A 22618-nucleotide genomic window follows, 5' to 3' on the forward strand; every position below is an offset into this window, starting at 1 on the left:
CACTGAGGCAACTGTGTCCACTCTTGGAGCATGGCAGACAAGCTAGGGTCTCAACAACCCCTAAAAGCAGTCCCCAATCATTGACTGATGGTAGTTGGTGTTTAAACAACCCATTTCTCTTGTTCTCTTGGTGGAATCACTCAGCCTAAGGTACATGTTCCGCAATGTTTCCTAGAGATTCCTAGGAGGATTAAGTTCTGATTGCCTCTAGCACTAGTGTGCCAGATAAGGCATCTTTCTGGTCTTCTTTATTGCACTTTCCTAGTCTCTTAATGGTGTTTCCTGCAATAACCTCCTAAATAAAATACTTGCTCTTGAATACCTGTCTCCAGATCTGCTCTTTGAGAACCCAAAGAAAGGTGATCATTAATTCAGTCAAGTTGCAGATCAGACAGTAACCTGCCACTGACTGTCTTGGCAGTCAAAGGTCCTGAATCCAAGGCAAGTGCCATGTCTTCATGCTCTTTGTGCATGTATCTGTTGCTGAAGGACACAGCTGACCTTGAGCCCAGCAGTCAGCATTATCCACAGCTGAAATAATACCTATGTGCTCATATTCGGCTATCTGACAACAGTGTAAGAATCATTAGACACCACTGTTTAGATCCAAAATATGTTCATGACATTTGCCTTTTGACTGCTAAGTAGAAGATGTAATGATTATAGAGTGATACTTTCTCAAGAGGAGGAAAGTTATTGAGCTTTCCAGTTTCATATGCTTCAGATTTTCTTCCACGTTTAGTCTGGCAGCTGGCTGACACATGTGATGAAATCTCTCATGTCGATCAGCTTGAGAATAGCTGGGACTGCTGAGCTAAGTCTGTGCTCATAAAAGCAACAAAGAAGTATTATATTACAGGAAATGACCCCAAATTGACAGAAGATTAGACTAGGAAGCCTGAACAGGGGTTTTAATCTCTATGCACAAAATTAGTCTGTACACATATTGATCACATTCCTGCTGTTTTAACTATAATTTTTTTCAATTTTACTTTGTTATTCACAATTTGATAATATATTATGTAGTCATGGTGTCTGTGTGATGAACTATAATCCAGTGTGACATTCTCTGAGACTCAAGCTTCCAAGGACATCAGTATTTCACACCAGGACACTTTGTAGGGCCTTGCTACTCCACATGAGATTCAAACATCAGAAATAATGAGAGATCTAGGACTCGATATAATCGCTTGCCTGTGATGAATTAGGCCAAAGAAAAAAGTGAGAGACAGAGAAAGAAAGGAAATGGTGCTAAGGAAAATGGGGATATATCTTAGTGTTGAGATAATCTAGCCTGGCTATGGTGACTCCATTTTAAGCAATCCTGTTGACTCCATTTTGACCACTCTGAGCTATGTAGGGCACTCTGTTCCTGAAACTTTGTAGCCTGAGGCACCTGGTATTTTGTAACCTATTTCTGAGAAACAGGGCCCACTGACCCATACAACCTGTACCTGCAGCTGTGTAACTGTCTACGCCACATCTTGCTTGACAAACAACTTTAAATAAAATCTTTGTTGCTAGGTCCCCCTCCCCTAACCTGCTCTTTCAGCTTCTTTAACGATTTGCTTTCCACCTCCTAACCCATGAAAAGGTATAAAAATGTTGACTGTCTTTTGTTTGGGGCCGAGAGGTTTGAGCAACAGCGGATTCTCGGACGCCGGCATTAAACGGACTCTCAACAAACTCAGACAGAGTGTGGCGCTTCTGTTTTAATCTCGCTTTGGTATAACAGTGTTTGTCCGAGAGTGACTGCTCTTTGTTTCTCCTGGTGTCATGGCAAGAGTCAACAGCCAGGAATCTAGTCCCTGCTTAGGAGCCGCATGACCTTGTGAAAATTATTTAGGTGTTCTGCAATTTGTAATTGCATTTATTGCAAAATTAAGTTTACTTTTCATACGTCACTAGACCCAGGGCATTTTGAGGTTAGGAATTGGGTCTGAATCAACAATTTCTCCGGCACCCATATGGCATCTGGCACAGAATACACCAATGATGATTTTGGATTAAAAAGGGGAGCAAGCACAAGGAACCATGGTGGTCAGAGACGAGTTGATCTGCACCAGAGAAAGGGAGACCAGAGGAGAAAGGTCACTCTAGATTTCGTCCAATTATTCAAAATACAGTGTATTTACTATGTGCTGGGGACTTTTCCACCCGCTAGAAAGACTACAGCGACCAAAACAAAAACCCTCATCTGCACGGATCGTGTATTCTACGTGAGAAAGATGAAAAGATAAATAAGTAAATTTTATACAATGCTTGGTAACGACAAGTGCTAAGGAAAAAAACAGCACAGTTAAAAAAGAACGGAAAAGGATGGGGCACTTGTGCAATTTTGTTAGGATGCCCGAGAGGGCTGAGCGTAGTCGTAAACGATCACATCATTTGATGGATCAAGTTAGGGATTGCGAGTCTGTGTTTCTGAGAGACCCATAAAGAAAAGAAGGCTTAAGGAATTAAGAAAGATCCAGAGTGGGGAAATGAAAAGAAATCCAGCCAGTGGGGAGTCGTGAAGGGATAAGTCAAGCGCGTTTTGGCAGGAAGGAAGAAAGCAAAAGTGCGGTACAGCCTTTCATTACACGTGAAAAGAATCATGTTTCTTTTTCTATTTAGAAAAAGCCAAAGATTGTGCAATTTATCCTAACCCCCTCCACCCCCCTCGCGCCCAACTTCTCTCTTGTGGCCGGTGTTTCGCACACCTGAATCAGGGTTACAGCCACTATGGCTTTCAATTGGCCCTGTGCAGGCGCATGCTCTGCGCATATTGGCCTCCGCTCCTGTCCCCAGACGAGCGGCCATCTTGGGTCCCGCCCCTACCGCGGGGTCTTGTGGGAATTGCAGTCCCCGCTCCGCCTTGTCCCGTCACTGGACTTTTTGCCCTCAGTTCCGGTCTCCCTCAGGCGGCCACCCAGTGGGCACAAGCCCAGGCGGCGCTCTGACCCCGCGCTTCTTCCCTCTGCCTTTCATTCCCAGCTGCCAACATCCTGGAAGGTAGGGGCGGGGGGGGCAAGCCCAAGTGGAACCGTGTTTCTGGGGCGCCGGTGTGGGTTTCCACGCGCGTCAGGTCATCATCCCCGAGCCCAGTGGGGCCGGCGCCGCTCACGGGGCGGTGGGCTTCTGTCCCGAGGACTCTTCCGCCCCACGAGCGTCTCAGGGTGGTAACTCGGGGTCTCCAATTCCCAAGCACCGGCCCTAGCCCTAACACCTTCCTCCTCCAACGTATTTATACGTAGAGAAACTGAGGCACGAGGCCACGCCAGCGGGTCCAGGCACGTCCCAGTTCTTGGCCCTGTGGGTGTAGTCGGCACCGTCATTTTTGGATGGTTCGTCAGTTTCATAGACAAGTAGCAAGAATCCGTCCCCGCAGGTTTGTGTCAAACACGCAGCTTTGGGTTCCCCTAAGAGGGTGCTGAACACGTGCCCAGGACGGGAGCAAACTGGAGTAGAGAGAAGGCAGTATTTTGGGAGAGAATTTTACATTAGTGTTTCAAAAACAGACCAAATAGGCATTGAATTTGTTGTGGGAGAACTCATCAGTACTTGGTCGGACGTTCTTACACCTATTTTATGGTTTTTTTATTTTTTTATTTTTACTATCATAAGGGGGGATTTTAAAGGTATATCCAAGTTGGGGGGTGGCGGGGGGAAGGAGGCATGTTAGTGGAACTTGAGATACATCTGCAGTTCTCTGCAGGCTCAAATTCTACCCTTGCTGTGTTACCTTGGAACAGCCACTCGAAGCGCTGATCTGGGAAACAAGGAGCTCAAGGATCCCAGCTCAGGTGGCCCAAGGTTGTTGCCTGAAGCCAAAATCTAAATTGAGGTCATGCTTGTGAAAGCTTACCACTTGCAGATTTACTGCCATTACTATTCTGGTATCTCAGAAACGGGATGGGACCAGTAGAAAATACCCCCAGTGGTTGTTTTGAGAAAGCTTCTGACCCGGGCTGGGCCCAGACTACCATCAGCTGTCTCTACTCGCACCTGTTGTTAAGCCGGATCTATCTGAACCCTCCCTCCTTGGCTTCAGCTTGCGCCCGGAGGCCTGGGCAGCGGAGGCTTCTGGGAGTTGCAGTCCCCCCTCTTGTTTCTGGTCGGGCAAGTACTCCACCTCCCGGCGTGCCATTTTGCACGGCGAGATGTCTCCTGGGAGTTGAAGTCTCTCTTCCCTCTGTTCTGTAGCGCAGCGCCTTGACTCGGAACTACAACTCCCATTTGGCTGTGCGTTCATGGCTGCCGGCCTCTGTGTCCATCTGCTGCGACCTGGACTAGAAATATTTAGTAAAGAAAGACGTCTTGGGTTCTTGTGTGTGTGTGTGTTTTTGTTGTTGTTATTGATTGCATATTAGATATAGGATTGTTGTATATCGTGTTCCAAGTGTTAGTAAATGTGCATGCTTCCAAAACCACTAACACTTGACCATTTAGAGCATGTTCACATGACCTCTTTTTAATATTAAATTTCCCATTTGTATATGATAAAAAATCTTGAGAAGATAGTCCATGATTGCACAACTATCAATAAAATATATATGTTATATTTTAATCCTCTAAAAAGCTATATGAGAGAATTGTTTTTATATAAATTTTACAGATTAGAAAACTAAGCCTAGGAAAGCTAAGTAACTTGTTCAAGCTAAAACACTGGTAAATAAAAGGACTGGGACTGTAAGCCCTTCTGCTTAACAGTCTCTGCTTAGAGAAAGACCCTACCTCACAGAGCTAAGGGGGAGTCCAACCTTTCTGGCTACAGAATTTGGAATATTTTCATTGTATCATGTTGCCTCTGTAGTTTGACACTAAACGTTAGAGTTGCAAAAACCTTTGAGATAATTTAATTCTAGGGCAATGACCTTGGAACACTTCTTGGCCTATAATAAAGATTCCACAAATGCTAGCTGTATATAGTTTTATAATACCTTTATGTTAGAGATGAGGAAAGCAGCCCAGGTGGTAAAGCAGTTTGCCCAAGGTCACACAGTTGGTTTGTGTCAGAGATGAGACTAGACCCGAGCATCTTATTTTCAAGTCCAGGGTTATTTTCATTCCACCAGCAGTTAGCTAGCAGGAACACCAGATGTGTAGCTCTTTAGATAATGGTTTCTCCTCTAATTTGTTCTTTCTAGGCCACAGACCAGGACCAATTGTTGTAAAGTATCTTATTTATTGTTGGTAAGGTTGTAATATTTCATGAATTCAACAAATGTTTTTTGAGCTTCTTTATATGGTCATCTCTCTTAAGGTGCAGGGACCACATAGATGATAAGGACTTAATGGGTTAGGTCTGGAAGGACCTTATAAATGATCTAATCTAATTCTCATTTTATAAATGAGGAGAGTGAGGTACAAAGAGGCCTACAGTCTTCATCTCATGTCCTCACGTCGAAAGCATCCTGTTTCTGCAAGAAGGCAGGTTTCTGGAGTCCTTATAGTAGTGTAGGTAACCCTTTCAGGTTTATGGTTTTCTATTTGGTATCTTTGTCTTAGCCTTTTTCCTGCAGCCTTTGATAGAATGCTCTAGGAAATGTTTTTGTGTCCCCATCTTTATTTGTGTATTCATGCAACTTCAACATGCTCTGTTTCTATTTTGGAAATTAGTCTGATTTTGGCTCCCATTACTCTTTTCTCTTTTGTTCTTTCAGAGACTTGAGAACAAATTCTGGCACTATGTTTACATTCACATGTTAAAATCTGACCCTCTAATATGAACTATCAGAAATCCAACAAGTCGTAACTTTCATTTTAGAAGTCATATTGGCTCTTTCAATTATGTATGCATATATAATAAGATAGGTAACTCTTGTCTCTTCTGTGTGAAAGATGATTTCCATATAGTTAGGTAATAAAATAACAGTTTTATGAATTATTGGCTAAGCATTCCTGAAACAGTCTATTTGAGAAGTTCTCCTCATCACCCCCATGGCCCCACCCCCACACTCTCCCAACTGATAGTCTGATCATTCATCTTCCACCACAGTGCCTGACCACCAGTAGACACTGAAAAAGTACTTGTGGAATTGCATTCATAAACACCCCTGTTCCCACATCTCTTCGTTGAATCTGTTTACTCTTTTAATGTAGAAGTGTGGATTTGAAATATTAGATGTAGGAGGTTACTTTGCTTTCAACATGTACATTGCAGAGAAAAATCTCAGCCTTTGAGATCATTCTCCAATGGGTTGTCTCTTTGGGAATGTCCACATCTGTGACTTCTCAGATGAGAAAGTGATCTAAGTAGTAAGACATAGCAGAGAAGCAGTAGAGAGGTTGCCTGGGGGCCTGTGATTTAATTCCCAGCTCTGCCTTTTAGACAGGTCACTTAGCTCTTGGTTTTCTCTCTGTAAAATAGAGATAATAAGCATTTCTACCTCACAGTGATGATGAAGAAGAAAGTGTGTTTAAAGCTTTGAGTATGTTGTCAGGCTCTTAACAGCTTGCAGTCAATAGATAAATATAATAGCTCTTATTTTTGTTATTAATGTAAGCCTGATATATGAAAATTCACATTTTCTCACGATTTAAAACTTGAGGCAAGTATTTATACTATAAAAGGATTTGCCATTTGTTTTCTTAGAGTAGCATGGTTGGTCATCACATTTAAAATATGAAGTTCCTCACAACTCTTGATAACCTGTCTTGTCAGTGCGGTGACACTCTCTTGTATGGGCAGAGAGATAGTGAAGCTTTTGACTTGGTACTGCCTGCTGAGAGGTCCCTGATCTATGGTTCTACCTATATATTAAATCTTCGATTTAAAAGCCACCTGTTTCTGTCAGTGAGGGCTTCTGTCCACCTCTAGAAAAGACTGGGCCTCTGCCAGCAGCCTCAGGATTAGAGTGAGGCAGTTGTCATCCAGCTGGTGAGTGATCCTGGGGTGATGACCATGGGGACGTGGCAGTGCTTCTTTCTAAAGCTGACAACTTCAATAGCCATGAGGTTACTGATAAGGAGGTGAGTTATTGAAAAGAAGTGATGCAGGGAACAAGGAAGGAGAAACAGGAATGGGGATCACAGCAACAGCAGAGGTGACAGACAAGGGAAAAGCGGAGGCCTTCAGTATCCTGCCCATGTTTTTATTCAGCACATTTATCTTGCTCCTAACTCTGTGCTAGGCACTGCATCTGCACTGGTGAGGGCAGTAAATGGGGCTGGCAGGGAGGTAGTGATGGGGTGAGTGAGGGTATATTCTCAGCAGGGAAGAACCTAGTAGAAGGAAGGAAGGAAAGAAGGAAGGAAGAAAGGAAGGAAGGGTGGGTTGGCATTTGATGAGCAGAAAGGAGGTCTGCGTGCCTAGGGGATGAAAATCAATGGCTGGATGAGGTTGAGAGTAAGGCTGCAGAGGTGAGCCTGATGCAATCTATATATATTTTTTCCTTTAAAAATTTTTTAAAAAAATTTTACTTTAAGTTCTGGGATGCTTGTGCAGAATGTGCAGGTTTGTTACGTAGGTATCCATGTGCTATGGTGGTGTGCTGTACCTATCAATCCATTATCTAGGTTTTAAGCCCTGCATGCATTAGGTATTTGTCCTAATGCTCTCCCTCCCTTTGCTCCCCATCCACTGACAGGCCCCAGTGTGTGATGTTCCCCTCCCTGTGTCCACGTGTTCTCATTGTTCAACTCCCATTTATGACTGAGAACATGAATGTGGTGTTTGGTTTTCTGTTCCTGCATTAGTCTGCTGAGAATGATGAGCCTGAGTAATATTATTCAGAGTCCAGTTACCTGCATTTGGACCTTCTTTTAAGGGCATTCAGGAAACTGCTTAACAGTCTTAAGTGGGGAAATGAAATTATTGGATTTGTTTTTATGAAAGTATGGATACATAGCAATGTATTATATTATTGAAGATTACCAAGAGTATAGATTTTAAGTGTTCTTGTTTCCAGAAAGGAGTCTTCATACAGACCTCTCAGGGTTCTTGGATCTTATGCAAGAAAGAATTCAGGGCAAGTCCGTAAAGTGAAAGCAAGTTTATTAAGAAAGTGAAGGAATAAAAGGATGGCTATTCCATAGATGAAGTAGTTCCAAGGGCTGCTGGTTGCCCGTTCTTATGGTTATTTCTTGACGATGTGCTAAATAAGGGGTGGATTATTCATGACTCCTCTTTTTAGACCATATATGGTAACTTCCTGATGTTGCCATGGCATTTACAAACTGTAATGGAGCAGGAGGGACTATAGCAGCGAGGACGACCAGAAGTCACTCTGGTCGCCATCTTGGTTTTGGTGGGTTTTAGCCACCTTCTTTACTGCAATTTGTTTTATCAGTAAGGTCTTTATTACTCGTATCTTGTGCTGATCTTCTGTCTCATCTTGTGACTAAGAATGCCTTAACCTCCTGGGAATGCAGCCCAATAGGTCTCAGCCTTATTTTACCCAGCCTCTGTTCGAGATGGAGTTGTTCTGGTTCAAACACCTCTGACACTCTCACCACAAATAAATGGTAAGTATTTGAGGTAATCCATATTAATTAGCTTGATTTAGCCATTCCATAGTGGTTTTATACCATAAACATATACAATTTTACACCATAAACATATACAATCATGTTTTACACCATAAACATGTACAATTTTTATAAATCAGTTTTTAAAAAGTATGGATGCGGTATGGATAATGAATTTATCTGAGATAATAGTTGAAGAGGAAAAACCATGTAGGCTTGTGCTTTTTTAATTTTAATGTACATACAAGTCTCCTGCTGATCTTAAAATGAAGATTCTGATTAAATAAGACCTAGAAAAGATCAGAGATTCAGTATTTCTAACAGACTGATGGTGCTGGTCTGGATCATCCATTGAGTAGCAAGTACTTAGGAGATCCTTCAGTGATCTGGGTGACAGATGATGTGGTTAAGAGAATGGACTCAATAGAGCAAAAGACCTGGACTTTAATCTTGGTTCTGCCACTTTCTATGTATGTGACTCTAGAGAAAGTGTCCAAATCTCTCTGAGCCTCAATTTCCTCATCTGTGAAATGGGGGTGATAATTTCTATTGCAGAAGGATATTTTCAGTTTTCAATGAGGTAACCCATTGAAAGTGCTTAACACAGTAACTGGTACTCCATAAATGGTAGCTTATGATTTTATTCTTATCATTATCAATAAAAACATAACTTTATGCATCCTGCTCTGTTTCCTTATCATATTTTAAGTACTAAGAGGACTAGATTACCTTCAATTCTACTGTTTTTGCTTAGCTGTCTCATATGATGTCGAATTTCTTCAATCATCTGTGAAAACGAGTATTATAGAGTCAGGGGAGGAGAAGTCTCTTTTCCTCACCCTCAGGTTCTTGGTTGAGTCCCCGTAACAAAAGACGGATTAACAAGAGAAAAGCACACAGACTTATTTAACGTAAGTTTTATGTGACATGGGATTCTTCTTAATGAAATGAAGACCCAAAACTGGTAAACCTGTGTATTTTTCATGCTAGATTTGATAAGAAGTAGTAGTTGTGTAGACGTATGATTGAATAAGAATGGGAGGAAACATACCAAGACCTGTTTGTTCAGATTCTCTGTATCCCTTTGTCTTCAGTGATAAGTATGTTCTTTTACTCCAGGTATGGTAAGTGAGGAACCTTTCACAGGAGAGTCTTAGACCTGCCTCAGGAGAAGGCCAGTTAATTCTTCCTAGGTTTTATGACCTGCTTCAGAGGACAAGGGCAGAAGTCAGAAGGTCAGAGGTCACTCTCTGACCTTCCTTCTGCTGTCTTCTCAAATTCCTTCAGCTTACAATATTTGGAGGTAGTATGTCCTGAACCCCATCATGGGCAAATAGCTATATTTCAGCCTATGCAATTGAGTCTTTCTAAATCTGATGGACAGAAATCTGGGATCCTTAAATTAACACATTATATCTGATTATTACGATGGAAATTCAAGGTACCTGGCCTCCTAATGTAAGTTTATTCCTTCATTATGTATTTTTAGTCTGTTTGGATTGCTTTCCAACTAGTGGCTCCCAGACCTGGCTATAAGTTAGAAACACCTGGGGCTGGTCCCATCCAGATAACTGAAATAAGAGTGGGAAGGGGAGCAGGTGTTTGTTGTTGTTGTGGTTTTACATTTCCCAGCTGATTCTAAAGTGCATTTAAAATTGAAAACCACTGATTCTAATAACACAGCATTGTGGAACAACTCCCAGCTAATTCTAAAGTGCATTTTAGATGGAAAACCACTGATTCTAATAACACAGCATCGTGGAATGAATCAGGTATAATCCAAAAGGTAAAAGGTCTGGGTGAGGAATGAAATATCTAGAAAGTAGCATTTTGAAGGGTTTGGAAGTGAAAGAAAAGCGCCATCACAAAGCTGTCATGAAATTTGATGAACGAACTATAAATTGTGTACTAGTTACCTTTGAGATAAACTACCAGGGACACTCTTCTCCCCTACCCCCTGTGTATCTCTTGCTGTGCTTATCTAAGAATTTTCATTATACGAATTTCAGGAAGTGTTTCTCGTCCTGTACTTAGTTTGTCTCATTCTTTATGGCTGGGGGTGTGGTGGGGGGCTATAATCTTGTTAAAACTGTGTTCTAAAGAAACTCAGTAACATGCTTTCAAGATCTATGGCAGTGTTACTGAAAAGGTTTAAACACTTGTTCAGATAAAATACCATTCACTTTTACTGGTAGTATTCTTACATTCTAATTAAGTAGCTTGAAATGAACCACTGAAGTAAACCTCTTCTAGGAAGGCTGCCTGTTATAAAGTTTCCTTCTTACCCCAGTCTTTTCCCAACTCCATTTCAAGGCAGAAGGATAATTAAGCTAATCTGATTACACACCTTTAATTTTCTTGATAATCCATAAATGTGGTGATTGTGAGGGAGGAAAGAAGTGAAGACTCCAGAGAGGTGGGTAGGTCTGGGGGCTTATATGTTATGTGGAGAAGCAACTAGACAAAGTGAAACCTCCTTTGTAAAAATTATGACAGTGAAAGAGATCTGACCTAATCGCATCTAACTTGCTTTTAACCTCCAAGCTGTCCTTGTTCATTACTGTGCGAAGGCCAGACTAACTTTGGGAGGATCTTAGTTTATAGTTTACCTTTGGAACAAAGATGATAACAACCCTTTCCCAAAACAAACCCCCTAGGACTAACAAATTAGTCCCAAGATTAGAAATTATGGTTTAGGAGTCGTGGAACTAGAAGCCACAAGATTCTAAACCACCACCCAGTTGCTCCTAGGGATTGTTCCTAGGGATAACATCAAAATCTAAGGTTGGTGCTGGATATATTTTTCTGACTTTGCACTTGATGGATCAGATGGCACCACCTGCATCGATAAACTGTCCCGTTTGGTCTTGCACCCCCACCCGGGAACTGACTCAGCGCAAGAGGACAGCATTGACTCCCTTTGATTTCATCCCCAACTTGACCAGTCAGCACTCCCCTCTACCTGGCCCCCTACCCACCAAATTAACCTTAAAAAAATCCCAGTCTCTGAAATTTTCAGGGAGACTGATCTCAGTAATAATAAAACTCTGGTCTCCTGTTCAGCTGGCTCTGCGTGAATTCTTTTTCTGTTGCACTTCTCTGTCTTGATAAATCTGCTCTATCTGGGCAGTAAGCAAAATGAACCTATTAGGTGGTCACAAAAGGAAAACGGGATTTAGGCTTCTGGGGTAGGGGGATAGATTGTGAAAACATGACTAGGAAAATGTATGGTAAATGAAGATTGTTTAGTAAGGTTTGTTTATGCAGGTAAGAATTCTTCTCTTTCCGGTAGGGAAAGGGGAACACCTTTATTTATAGAAAATATGTCACCTTTACATAGGAAAATCTGCCCTACTTTTAGCTAGATGGAGGAGGGCAGAGGTTTTTGTTGTTGTTGTTGTTGTTGTTTTCTGAATATGCAGTTTCTTACTTGACTTCAACTCAAATAACCCTTATGCCAAAGTGGCATATTTTAGGGTAGCATATTCTGATCCCCTTCCAGACTCTTTCCTTTGGAAAGTTGTTTTTCCCCTCATAGAAAATACATACACTTATGTTTGAGTATTTATATTTAAACCCTTATAGCAAGGGTCCAGGAGCCTTCTTGGCTTGAATATATATTACTCAGCACTGTAATTTCATTTTTCTGCATTTCCTGAACCTTTCTACCCACCAGGATGTTATTTCACAATGTAGTAGTCTTACTTTTCTAATCTATTGACTTCATAGAGAGAAAAAGAGAAAAGATTGGAAAAACAGTGTTTTTGCCAGTGTTTAATATAGTTAAAAATCACATATTTAGGGGTATTTTGTGTGTATGCCAATGTTTTCTTTTAATGATGAATAAGTGGGAATAGAGAAAATTGAGAAACTGGTTAAGAAATTCACAAAAGGTACATATTGACAGGATTCTGGAACTGAAAGACTCTTTCTGGAACTGAAACACAAAACTCACTGCTGTCTTTGGACTCCACATTAACTGAAGGACGGTACTTGCTTGGTTGTGTCAGTAGATGTTTAATTTGTGCCCAGGAGCAGGAGTTTACCTATGTGTTTGGAGCCCTGAGGACAGGTGGAGGGAGGGGTCGGAACCTGCTTAGAATAAGATTGTTTCAATCCTGGAGCACTAGCGATTCCAGTTCAATCTCTTCTAGAAACGATCCTGGCAAGAAATCCAAGGAAGAGCAGGAAAGCAAGAGGGAGGTAAAATAAATGCAGAGTGTGGGAGAGGTAGAAAGACAAAAAATGGCGGGGTGGAGAGAGGCAGAGAGAGAGGGGAATATTTTTTGTGTTTACAGCCACTTATTTAAATAAAATTAGTCTCTCCCTGCCAGTTACTACATCGTGAGAAAGTGGCAGGTCTAATTCTCGCTGAATGTAGTCTACCACTTTGTTTGCCTGCCTGGAAGCATAGACTATGTAGCACTCCATATGTCACTTTGGGACACCTTAGATAGATGGGTAGTCACACTCTAGCATAGCTAAAATTGAGTTACCAAGGCCTGTACTACCAACCTTCCCAATTTAATTGGTCTGAATGAGACCTCCTCTAGTGATTCTAACTTGCAGCCAGGACCAAGACCCACTGGTTAGAAAGCAATCCCAGTGGGTGACAATTATGTCAAGAAGCGGACACTGTAATTGGCTACATAAATTTCTATTAGAAGGCAGGGTACCTTAAACTACCATCTTAGTAATCAGATATAACATGTTACCTTAAAGATCCCAGATTTTTTTTCCCATGAAGTTTAGAGAGACTGTATTGTATAGGCTGAAATACATCTATTTGCTCATAGTACCTCAAAATTTACAGTGGATTGAAGGAGTTCTAGCTTAGGTCATATGCCTACCACTTGGAATTATTTTGATGGCCTGTGGAAGAGGGTAGTGTGAGTGGCCAGGTATGGAGCAAATGCCTACCTCTGGAGAGGAGAGGTTCACCCAGAGGAAGTGGGGCAGGGCTGCCACATTCTCAGCATCAGAAGCCACCATTCATACCATAGTATATGTGTCTGGTAACCTGTGGAGTGGTGCCGTGCAAAGCCTGTAAGGCTGTACACACAGAAAGGCCCTGATTAACAAGAGGTGCCAATACCTTCAGAAGAGGGATGTGACACTAGGAATACGAAAACAACAGGTGGCCACTGTATTTTGAAATCCCAGTTGCTGGGTTCTGCCAGCTTAGAGGATGAAAACAAGGCCAGGAAGCTTCAGATAAATATACAGTTGAGGCCCTCTCTTGGCTCCTCTGAGCAGGGGATAAAGCTTTCTCTAAGCTAAGGCTTCCTCTAGCCTCTTGAACTTCCAGAAGGCAACAGGCCAAGGTTTCCCTGGCCTAGAGGAGTTAGCTGTGTTTGGCTTCCTGGTGCAGATGGAACAACTGGGTCCAACTCCTATGGGTCGAGGACTGCTGGCACTATATGCAAGGGTCCTGGTGAGGCCAGAAGTGTTTGCATTTCCAGCAAGCTGCCAGATGATGTGTATGCTGCTGGTCCATGGGCCACACTTGGAATAACAATATTTCAGATCTTTGTGGCCTCTGCTAAGTTGCCATTCTGTTTTAATGCAATGAGTAGTATTGTTTAGAATTCATGTCTATCTATATATAATATATAGATAATTATATTATGAGAGTGAACTTAGACAAGTTGTTTTTCTTTGCAGTTTTCTCTTTGTAAGATGGAAATAATAGTACCTACTCCACAGATTGTTAGGAATTAAATGGGATGATCTATATAAAATACCAGGAATGCCCTCATGGAGTCTAGTGAAGGGGACAGATAACACATAGGCAAACACCTGTAATAATATGATGTCAAGTACAATAAGGAAGAGTATAAGATACTGTGATAGTAAGAGATGGGTAACCTATTGAGATAAAATAGCCAGGGAGGAAGAGCTGAGAATTGATCAGAGATCCCAAGTCAAGGATGAGATGGAGCTGACCATATGAAGAGCTAGTATTAACAGAATAGGTTCCAGGCAGAAGGAATAACCTGTATGAAGACCTTAAGGTGGAAAAGAGCTTAACACCATCAAAGGAGAAAGAAGGCCCCTGTGGCTGAACCATGGAGAGGGAAATGGAGATTGGCATCAGATGAAGCTGGCTATATACATGGGGCCCAGGGCCATACAGGACCTTGAAGTCAAAGTATGGAATTTGAATTTTTTTCCTCTGGGTAATGCTCCTGTTCCTGGATCTCAGTATTGTGGTTGAATCTGTGCTGTTTGCTGTCCGGACCTCTCTTCCACTCGCCTGCTTCTCCACTGAGCACCTACTTCTAGACTTTCTTTTTCCCCTCCCTTTGGCCAGAACATGAGTTACAGTCCTGGCTGATGCTTCCCTAATGCCTACTATCTCCACAGGCTACTTTGTTACCTGTTAATACACTCTCTGCACCCTAGGTTCCATATGTATAACCCGATTCCTTCTCATTTCCTTCACCAGGTTGTAATCAGAGCCTCTGCGATACCGGCTTCTGCCCCCTAATGCGGTATCAGGTCTGTATCCCTCCTGATTTGACTCCTCTGCCATATGGCAGTGGAAACCAAGAACAAAGCCCTAGCAGTAGGGGGTCAGATGAACAGAATGAAAGGGACTGAAGAAGGAAGAACAGTTTAGGATCTATTAATTGGTGGAAAGAAGAAGAGATACGTGATTTTTATATGTAAGAATCATGGCTTCAAGAAATTCTTAAAAAGAGCTTGAAAGAAGCTGGTTGGATTCATCTAGTCCACTCTCCTCTATTTGTTTATTTGAAAAACTGGCTCTAAAGAGGGGAAATGGCTTGGTGTGGGTCACAGATAGTGCTATTGGCAGGATGCTGACCTTTCTTAGTCTCACATAGGTTAGCTCCCGTGTCTTTTGCTTCCTTAACTTTTTATACTTTCTACAGTTTTAATTTAACCTTTGATTTTTAATCAATGCTTCTCTTCCCTTTGGACTATAAGCTCTGTGAAGGGCAGTGGTAGTGGCTATTTTGCTCATGGTCATCTTCTCTGCACCTGGTCCCTATGCAGGGTAAGTGATTTATGTCAGGTTCCTAACAGAGAATTTCGTGTTGGATTTTGCATTGTACCATACTACTTCTGGGCCATTTTCCATTACTGATTATAAGTCATTTCTCTGGTTAGCTGAGTCTTGGCTGCATGGGGAGTATAGGCAAGTGAAATCTGTGAAACTGCAGACTTCATCCCCTTTGACCATTTCTCTCAATTTGTGTAGCCTCCCATTTGCTCCCCATCAAGGAGATACTGCTTTGTTTATTGTGTTAATGTTATCTATCTTCTGTCTCTAGAAAGTTAGCCCTATGAGGACAGGGACAATTGTTGGTGCTGTTCATTGATCTGTCTCCATGCATAGAACAATGCATGATCTATGACAGACAGAATGATGTGTGACTCATCATAGCCAGCAAGATCTGAAAGGCTGGGTTGTCCTGAAGACTGTTGCTCCATGCAGATGGGTTCTTTATACTTTACAGAGAATAAGATTTTTCAAATGCTGGGGAGTGAAGGAGGGACTCTTTAGAGAGAAACTGTAAAGAAGAGCCCATTATCTGACTCTGAGGACTCACTTCTGGCTTTGCCTCTCATTTGCTGTGTCATCTTGAGTGAGGTATTCGGCTTCTCTGAGCCTCACTTTCCTGTAAATTGGAGATGATAATACTAACTAGCTCTTAGAGCTGTTGTGAGAATCAAGTGAAATAATTGATTTCAATCATGTTCTACACAGTGCCTGACACATACTGAGCACTCAATAAGTATGACCTGAGATCAGTGTCATTAAACCTGGAATGTTACTCTATTGCTGGCTAGCAGTTATACATGCATGTCAGTTTTTACTTTATAAATCATAACTAAACCTTTCCCATGGTTCTATGTTATTTGGTGAAGTTTCATATTCACCTTGACCATCAAATAAATGTAGAAGTCATCAGTTTGGGCTATGTAAAGCTTACTGAAAATGTTGATGAGCAACAACCCAGGATTCAGCACAAAAAAATAAATGCTGGTTGATGTTAAAGACAAGAATATAAATCAGAAAACAAACACATCCGCAGTACTGTAATATTTAAATGCCTTCTCATCAACACTTAAGATTCTCATTAGTCCAACATCAGAAAAATGATAAATATTAATATTTGTCATCAAAGGAAAGCTTAGAAATCAAAGCAGAGTAAACAACTGTTGTATTTCAAGGATTATATAATACTGAAAGCATTTTTAATTAAATACCCCAAAACTCTATTTTTAAAAAACTTTCTGCATGAGATGGTTTATTTTTATCTAGTACACAAACTAAGATGAATGTACATTTAATCAGAAAAAAATACAGGTGATTAGTTGAGTCAGATCATGTTCTCAAAGATTTAGGTTGTGTTGTATTTTATATCTGCAAAAGAGACCCGCATATGTCTTAGGCAACTCTCCATCTCCATTGATCTCTAATTCTATTTAGGAGGATTGCATTGGAAATGGGCCCTAGGTAGATCATGAAAGGGCATGGGTGCTTCTTGTCTTCACTGTGGATTCTCTCCTGAAGAGTATCTCTCTCTCTCAGGTCATGTAGCTGCTGCTCCGAATGGGCCAGGAAGCACATGCAGCAGTCCCAGGGTCAGGAAGCTGCTGAGGGTGGGAGGACAGTCTGCGGCCATCAATCTGAAGCTGTCAGGTTTTCCCTTCCTGCTTTCATAGTGTCTTAGATGGCTGACTCAACATGAGATGGCCTCATCATGTCAACTGGCAGTTGGGAGACCTGGGTTTTAGTTCTGGCTCTCCCACCACCTTACCGAAGTCTCTTTTCTCTGGACTTCCCTTTCCACATCTATAAAGTGAGGGCTTGGATCATTCTGAAGTCCTAGTCCTCTCCAGCATTCTGTGACCTGGGTAGAGTGCTTCAGGGACCTGATGAGCCCTTTTCCCTGCCCTCTGCAGAAGGGTAATTCTGGAGTGGGTGCCTTTGGAACCAGTCAGAGCTATAGCTCATCTTAGGTAACTCATTTAAGTTCTCGGTTTCCTCATCTATAAAATGAGAATAGTGCAAGATGGTTGTCAACACGAGATGACATTGGGAAAGCATCTAGAGCTGCATTTGGTAGGTCACAGGGATTGAATAATGATGCGGTGTTATTACTAAATACTATATATTATAACAATATATATTTACAGTTACATATTTATGTTATTATATACTATATATTATATATAATATATGTCACAACATATATTATGTATTATAACAAAAATATATTATTGTTATATAAATATAGTCAATATAATATATTGTTACATACTATGTTTATATCTTGACTTAGCACTTTCCTGGCTCTTTATACCACAGTTTTCTCATCTAAAATTGGGGAGAGCAAGAGAACCTATCTCACTGGTTAGTTGTGAGGATTAAATGAGATAATACATAAAAACACATAGGGTACATTCTGGTACATAGTAAGCACTAATGGCATGTTAGTGATTATTTTAGCTGTGATTTTTATTATTAGTCACAATACCTTGCTTTCTGTGAAAGCACTGGACAGGACAAGGTGAATGGGGTAGTTACTTTCTCTAATACACATGCTGAAGTAGATTTCCAGTGGTCTAAAAAACCCAGCATTTTCCCTAAACATCTTGTTTATTATACGGAATGCTAAGTAAGTGACATTGAATCTGCATTTAAAAGTCAAGTAAGTGTCTGTATCCAACATGGGTTCTTTCTTAGAGACAAAGTCTTGCTCTGTAATCCAGGCTGGAGTGCCCTGGTGTGATCTCGGCTCACTGCAACCTCTGCCTTCTGGGTTTGAGCTATTCTCCTGTCTCAGCCTCCCAGGTAGCTGAGACTACAGGAGCACGCGACTACATCCAGCTAATTTTTCCAAGAGGGGTTCTTAAACCGGGATGCTGGGGCCTCTTTCAAACCTAAAATTTCAGGTCCATGATCTATCTGCATGTAAGAATTGACAGCAAATTAAAAGAAACTTTACTTTTTTTTAAAAATCAGATTATTGTGGGCCAGGCACTGAACTAGGATCTTTGCATAGATTTTCATATTTTATCCTCTTAGCAACTCTATGGAGTCGATACTCTTATTATCCTTGTTTTACGGATGAGAAAACTGAAGCTCAGAGAGGTTAAACAAGAGGTCAAGGACACCCAGTTGGCAAGTGTTGGGCCTGAGATATGGACCCAGGCCATCCAGCTAGGGAGCTTGAGCTCTGCTAGCTAATCTCCTTAGGTAGCAAAAAGGTCAGACCTACCTGATAGCTATGTTCCTATAAGATGAAGTCTAATGGATGAAGACAAGGATATAAATGGACTTGCTTTTTATCAATGATGTAGTAAATTAGCATTCATTTTTATTGTTTTCAAGATGATTCTATTTCAAGTGAGGGGATGAATTTCAACATAGATTAGACTTATTTATGGAAGCATCAATATTTTTCTCAAATTAGCAGTATTAAAACTGTAATTATGGAATTTAAAAATATGCTACATTTATACAATGCAAATTTATTTGGAAACATAAAATTTATTTATCATTTTCTGTAGCTTAGCTTGCAGCTGTTGGCATGTCTATTTTTAAAATACAAAAATAAATTGTTTCTTGTTAACTCTGTTGGATCTGCAGACAGGTATTAGACAAAGTTAGTGTGGATGAGTTCAACATCTTGGTCAGAGGGCCCAGAATATTCTATAAGAAGGCGCTAGTTAGAAGAACTGTTCTTACCAATAGCATAAGAAAATAAATTTGGAAGATTTAAAAAATATAGAAGTGCTCAAAAAATAAAATAGTGTTGCATTTCACCAATTCATGATAGCACTATCAGTATTCCAGTGTGATAGCAATATCAATATTTCTAACAGAAAACTAATACATATTTCTACATTTGGATAATACTTTATATGTAGTTTTGTTTTTGGTTTTCACTCATCAATTTATTGTATGCATTTTCCCATGGCATTAATGTCTACAGAGTACTCCACTGTTAGAACATGACATTATTTTTTCATCTATCCCAACTGGGTAACCTAGGTGTTTCCAACCTTTTTGTCTGATGTATTTGCATGTATGCATAATCACATTCATGATTTTTTTCTTAGGAGACATTCCCAGAAGTGGAAATGCAGGACCACATTGTAAAGCTGTAGGAGTAGCTGCCTAGTTTTCCTTTGCTGTAAGCAGTGCTCCCCTGTGGACCTAGAATCCTCACTAACAGCTTCTCTTGGGCTCTACTTCCCAGGAGCTTCAGAGAAGAGAATATTGAGCCAGAAGCTAGTGGGGCAATTAACCATATCAGTCTTCAGTTTCTGCTGGTTGATCAAAGAAACGTGTTAGGTTACCTGTACCAGCCTTAATGTGTCATGTATTATTTAATAGGTTACTGTGTTAGCTTCAAATGCTTTCAGCTGCAAGTAACCTGCTTAAAAAGAATAGAGGTTTATTTCTTCCACATAAAAATAAGTTAAGTCCAGAAGTGGTTGGCTTTGGCTTTAGTTCAGCAGCTCAGAGATGTCAAGGAGAGTGTATCCGTGCAGTTCTTGGCCTTTCCATAATGGCCACAGAATTGCTGCAGATGAAGCAAGCATCATGTTTGTATTCAGGGAGTCAGGGAGAGGTGAGAGAACTGAGAGATGAATGAGACACATTCTTGATCCTGGGAGTTGTTACCCTGATTAAAAAGGGAGTACTTTTTTCTCATATTACAGAAATAATATATGTTCATTATAGAAAATATATTTCACCCATAATCTTGCCACTCAGGTAATCACTGCTCTCATATTGGTGTCTATACTTGTAGTCTAGTTATAAATGCACAAATATACCCCAAAAATGGGATTCTCCATTTATATACTGTTTTGTAACTGGCCTTTTTAATCAACATGTAGTTCAGTGCCTAGTACCTGGTAGATATGCTAAAGAATTTACTGAAAAATTAATGAATTATTTTAAAAATATACTATGAATGCTTTTCTATGCCACTGAGTATTCTTCTACAGTATACGTTTTATGGTATAGTTTTTGACAGCTGCATATTGCTGAATTGTTTAGATGGTCCATAATTTCCTTCACTGGTTCTCTATTATTTTACACGTAGATTAAAAAAACGTTTAACTATGATAAATAATTCTGCAGTGAATGTGTGTGTGTGTGTGTGCATGTGTGTGTACACAAATCTCTTGTTATTTTCTTAGATAACGTCCATTCAGAAGTAGAATTACTGGATCCAGGAATGTGCCGGTTTTAAGGACCTTGATGTATACCACCAAATTTTCCTCTCCAAATGTGTCTCTACAACGAGCAATGAGAGTGATAATCTTTTAGCTCTTTATTTTTACGAAACACTACAGAAAGGTGTAAAGTGAAATTTTGTTCTTGCTCCTTTTCTCATACCCTCATCTTTGTACCCGTCTCCCTTAAGGTAGCTACTTTTAGTAGCACACAGGCAAATATGTATTTATGTTATTTTCCTTCCTTTGTTATATAAAAATGTTATGCAATACACATTGTTCTGTACCTCCCTTTATGTGGTTTGACTGCTATATAACGTTCCATTATGTGAATATTCTATAGTTTTACTTACCTATTCTCCTGTCTAGTCTTATTTGAAGCCTGTGTTTTTTCAGCCAAACGGGGCCCAAGTGAGCCTTCATATTCTGACCCTGCAGCTATGCCTAACAGGAGCAGGCAGCTCAATTTTAATTTCTTAGTCCTGTGGTCTGGCCTACTATATATATAAGCTGACTGCCTCCTAGGGCTTAGTTGGCAGCATCTGAAATATTCTGAATCTTCCAAGAAGGAAGAGAATTTCAAAGATATGTTTCTCCTCTTGAAGACCCACTGGCTGGTCCTCCCCTAGCTTTGATTGTGAGAGTTTCATGTTCTAGGTTAGGTAGAGAGCCAACCCCTCCTCCTCCAAGCGATGGTGAACATATATGAGAAATTATGTCCTACCTACCTTTTAAAGAATTTAATCTCACAGAGTGCTGGGTTCATTGTATGTTTATGGAATATGTTTTTCCTTCTTTTTTTTTTTTTTTGAGACACGGTCTTGGTCTGTCCCCCAGGCTGAAGTGCAGTGGCACAATCTCAGCTCACTGCAACCTCCACCTACCTCCCTCGTTCAAGTGATTCTCGTGCCTCAGCCTCCCAAGAAGCTGGGATTACAGATGCACACCACGGTGGCTGGCTAATTTTTTGTATTTTTATTGTAGAGACAGGATTTCGCCAGGCTTGTCTTAAAGTCTTGGCCTCAAGTGATCAGCCAGCCTTGGCCTCTCAAAGTGCTGGGATTACAGGCATGAGCCACCATGCCCGGCCCCCATTGTATGTTTAATTTTCACATCTGGACAGTCTTCTATTGCCTTATTTGTTAAAGGCAAATGTCAACTTTACTTTTTTTTTTTTTTTTTCTTTTTTATTGGTTCAGAAGGGCAGAGCCTTGTTCCAAAAGCCCACCCACCACAATCACAACCTAAGCACGTACTTTCGTCATTCAGAATTTATGCCAGTTCAGTAATAGAGGATACAAGAGATAAGGGCACACCCCTGTATCACAGTTTTATTTTCCATATGTATGGCTCATGTCGTTCCCTGGAGCTGAAATTGCATGATCAATATGTGTCCTGTATTACAGGGCTAAAAATCCCCTTATCAGTAAAGCCTTTCCTGATCATCCTAACTAATCCCTCCCTATGTTTTCTACCTCAGCCTTTCTTTTTTCCATAGCACTTGTTACAATTAGAAGTTGTCTCTTTGTTTATTTATTGGCTTTTTTCCCAGCTAGATAGTATAGTATACTCTGTGAAGGGAAAAACTGGATTGGCCACCAGACTCCAGTGCCTAGCACAGTGCCTGGCATATAGAAGATGCTCAGTACATATTTGCCAAACAAATGGTTCATAATAACTGCCAATATGCTATGTATAAAAGAAAGTTGATTATATTTATTGAGCTTGAATCTGACTACATTAAACAACATCAAGAAATTTTAGAGTCCAGTGAGCTTTTTTTTTTTCTCCCCAAAAACAGGGACTCACTCTTTTGCCCAGGTCGGGATGTATGATCATGGCTTACTGTAACTTGAACTCGTAGGCTCAAGGGATCCTTTCACCTCAGCCTACCAAGTAGCTGGAACCATAGGTGCATACTACCACTCCTAGCTGGGTT

At 40.8% G+C, this 22618-nt stretch overlaps 1 protein-coding gene across 4 annotated transcripts in view; it reads left to right on the plus strand.

Annotated features, from left to right (window-relative positions):
* Nucleotides 1-2808: 2808 nt before the first annotated feature.
* Nucleotides 2809-22618, plus strand: part of FHIT (fragile histidine triad diadenosine triphosphatase) — a 1489467-nt gene continuing 1469657 nt past the window's right edge. For 3 of the 4 annotated variants that reach the window (XM_017527326.2, XM_017527331.2, XM_017527329.2), the window contains exon 1: nucleotides 2809-2994. The gene's annotated coding sequence lies outside the window, so the exon portion shown is untranslated. The remainder of the gene's footprint in view (nucleotides 2995-22618) is intronic. The other variant, XM_017527332.2, reaches the window with a different exon arrangement.

The sequence above is a fragment of the Cebus imitator genome, unplaced genomic scaffold, assembly GCF_001604975.1.
Source record: "Cebus imitator isolate Cc_AM_T3 unplaced genomic scaffold, Cebus_imitator-1.0 Scaffold48, whole genome shotgun sequence".
Taxonomy (NCBI): Eukaryota; Metazoa; Chordata; class Mammalia; order Primates; family Cebidae; genus Cebus; species Cebus imitator.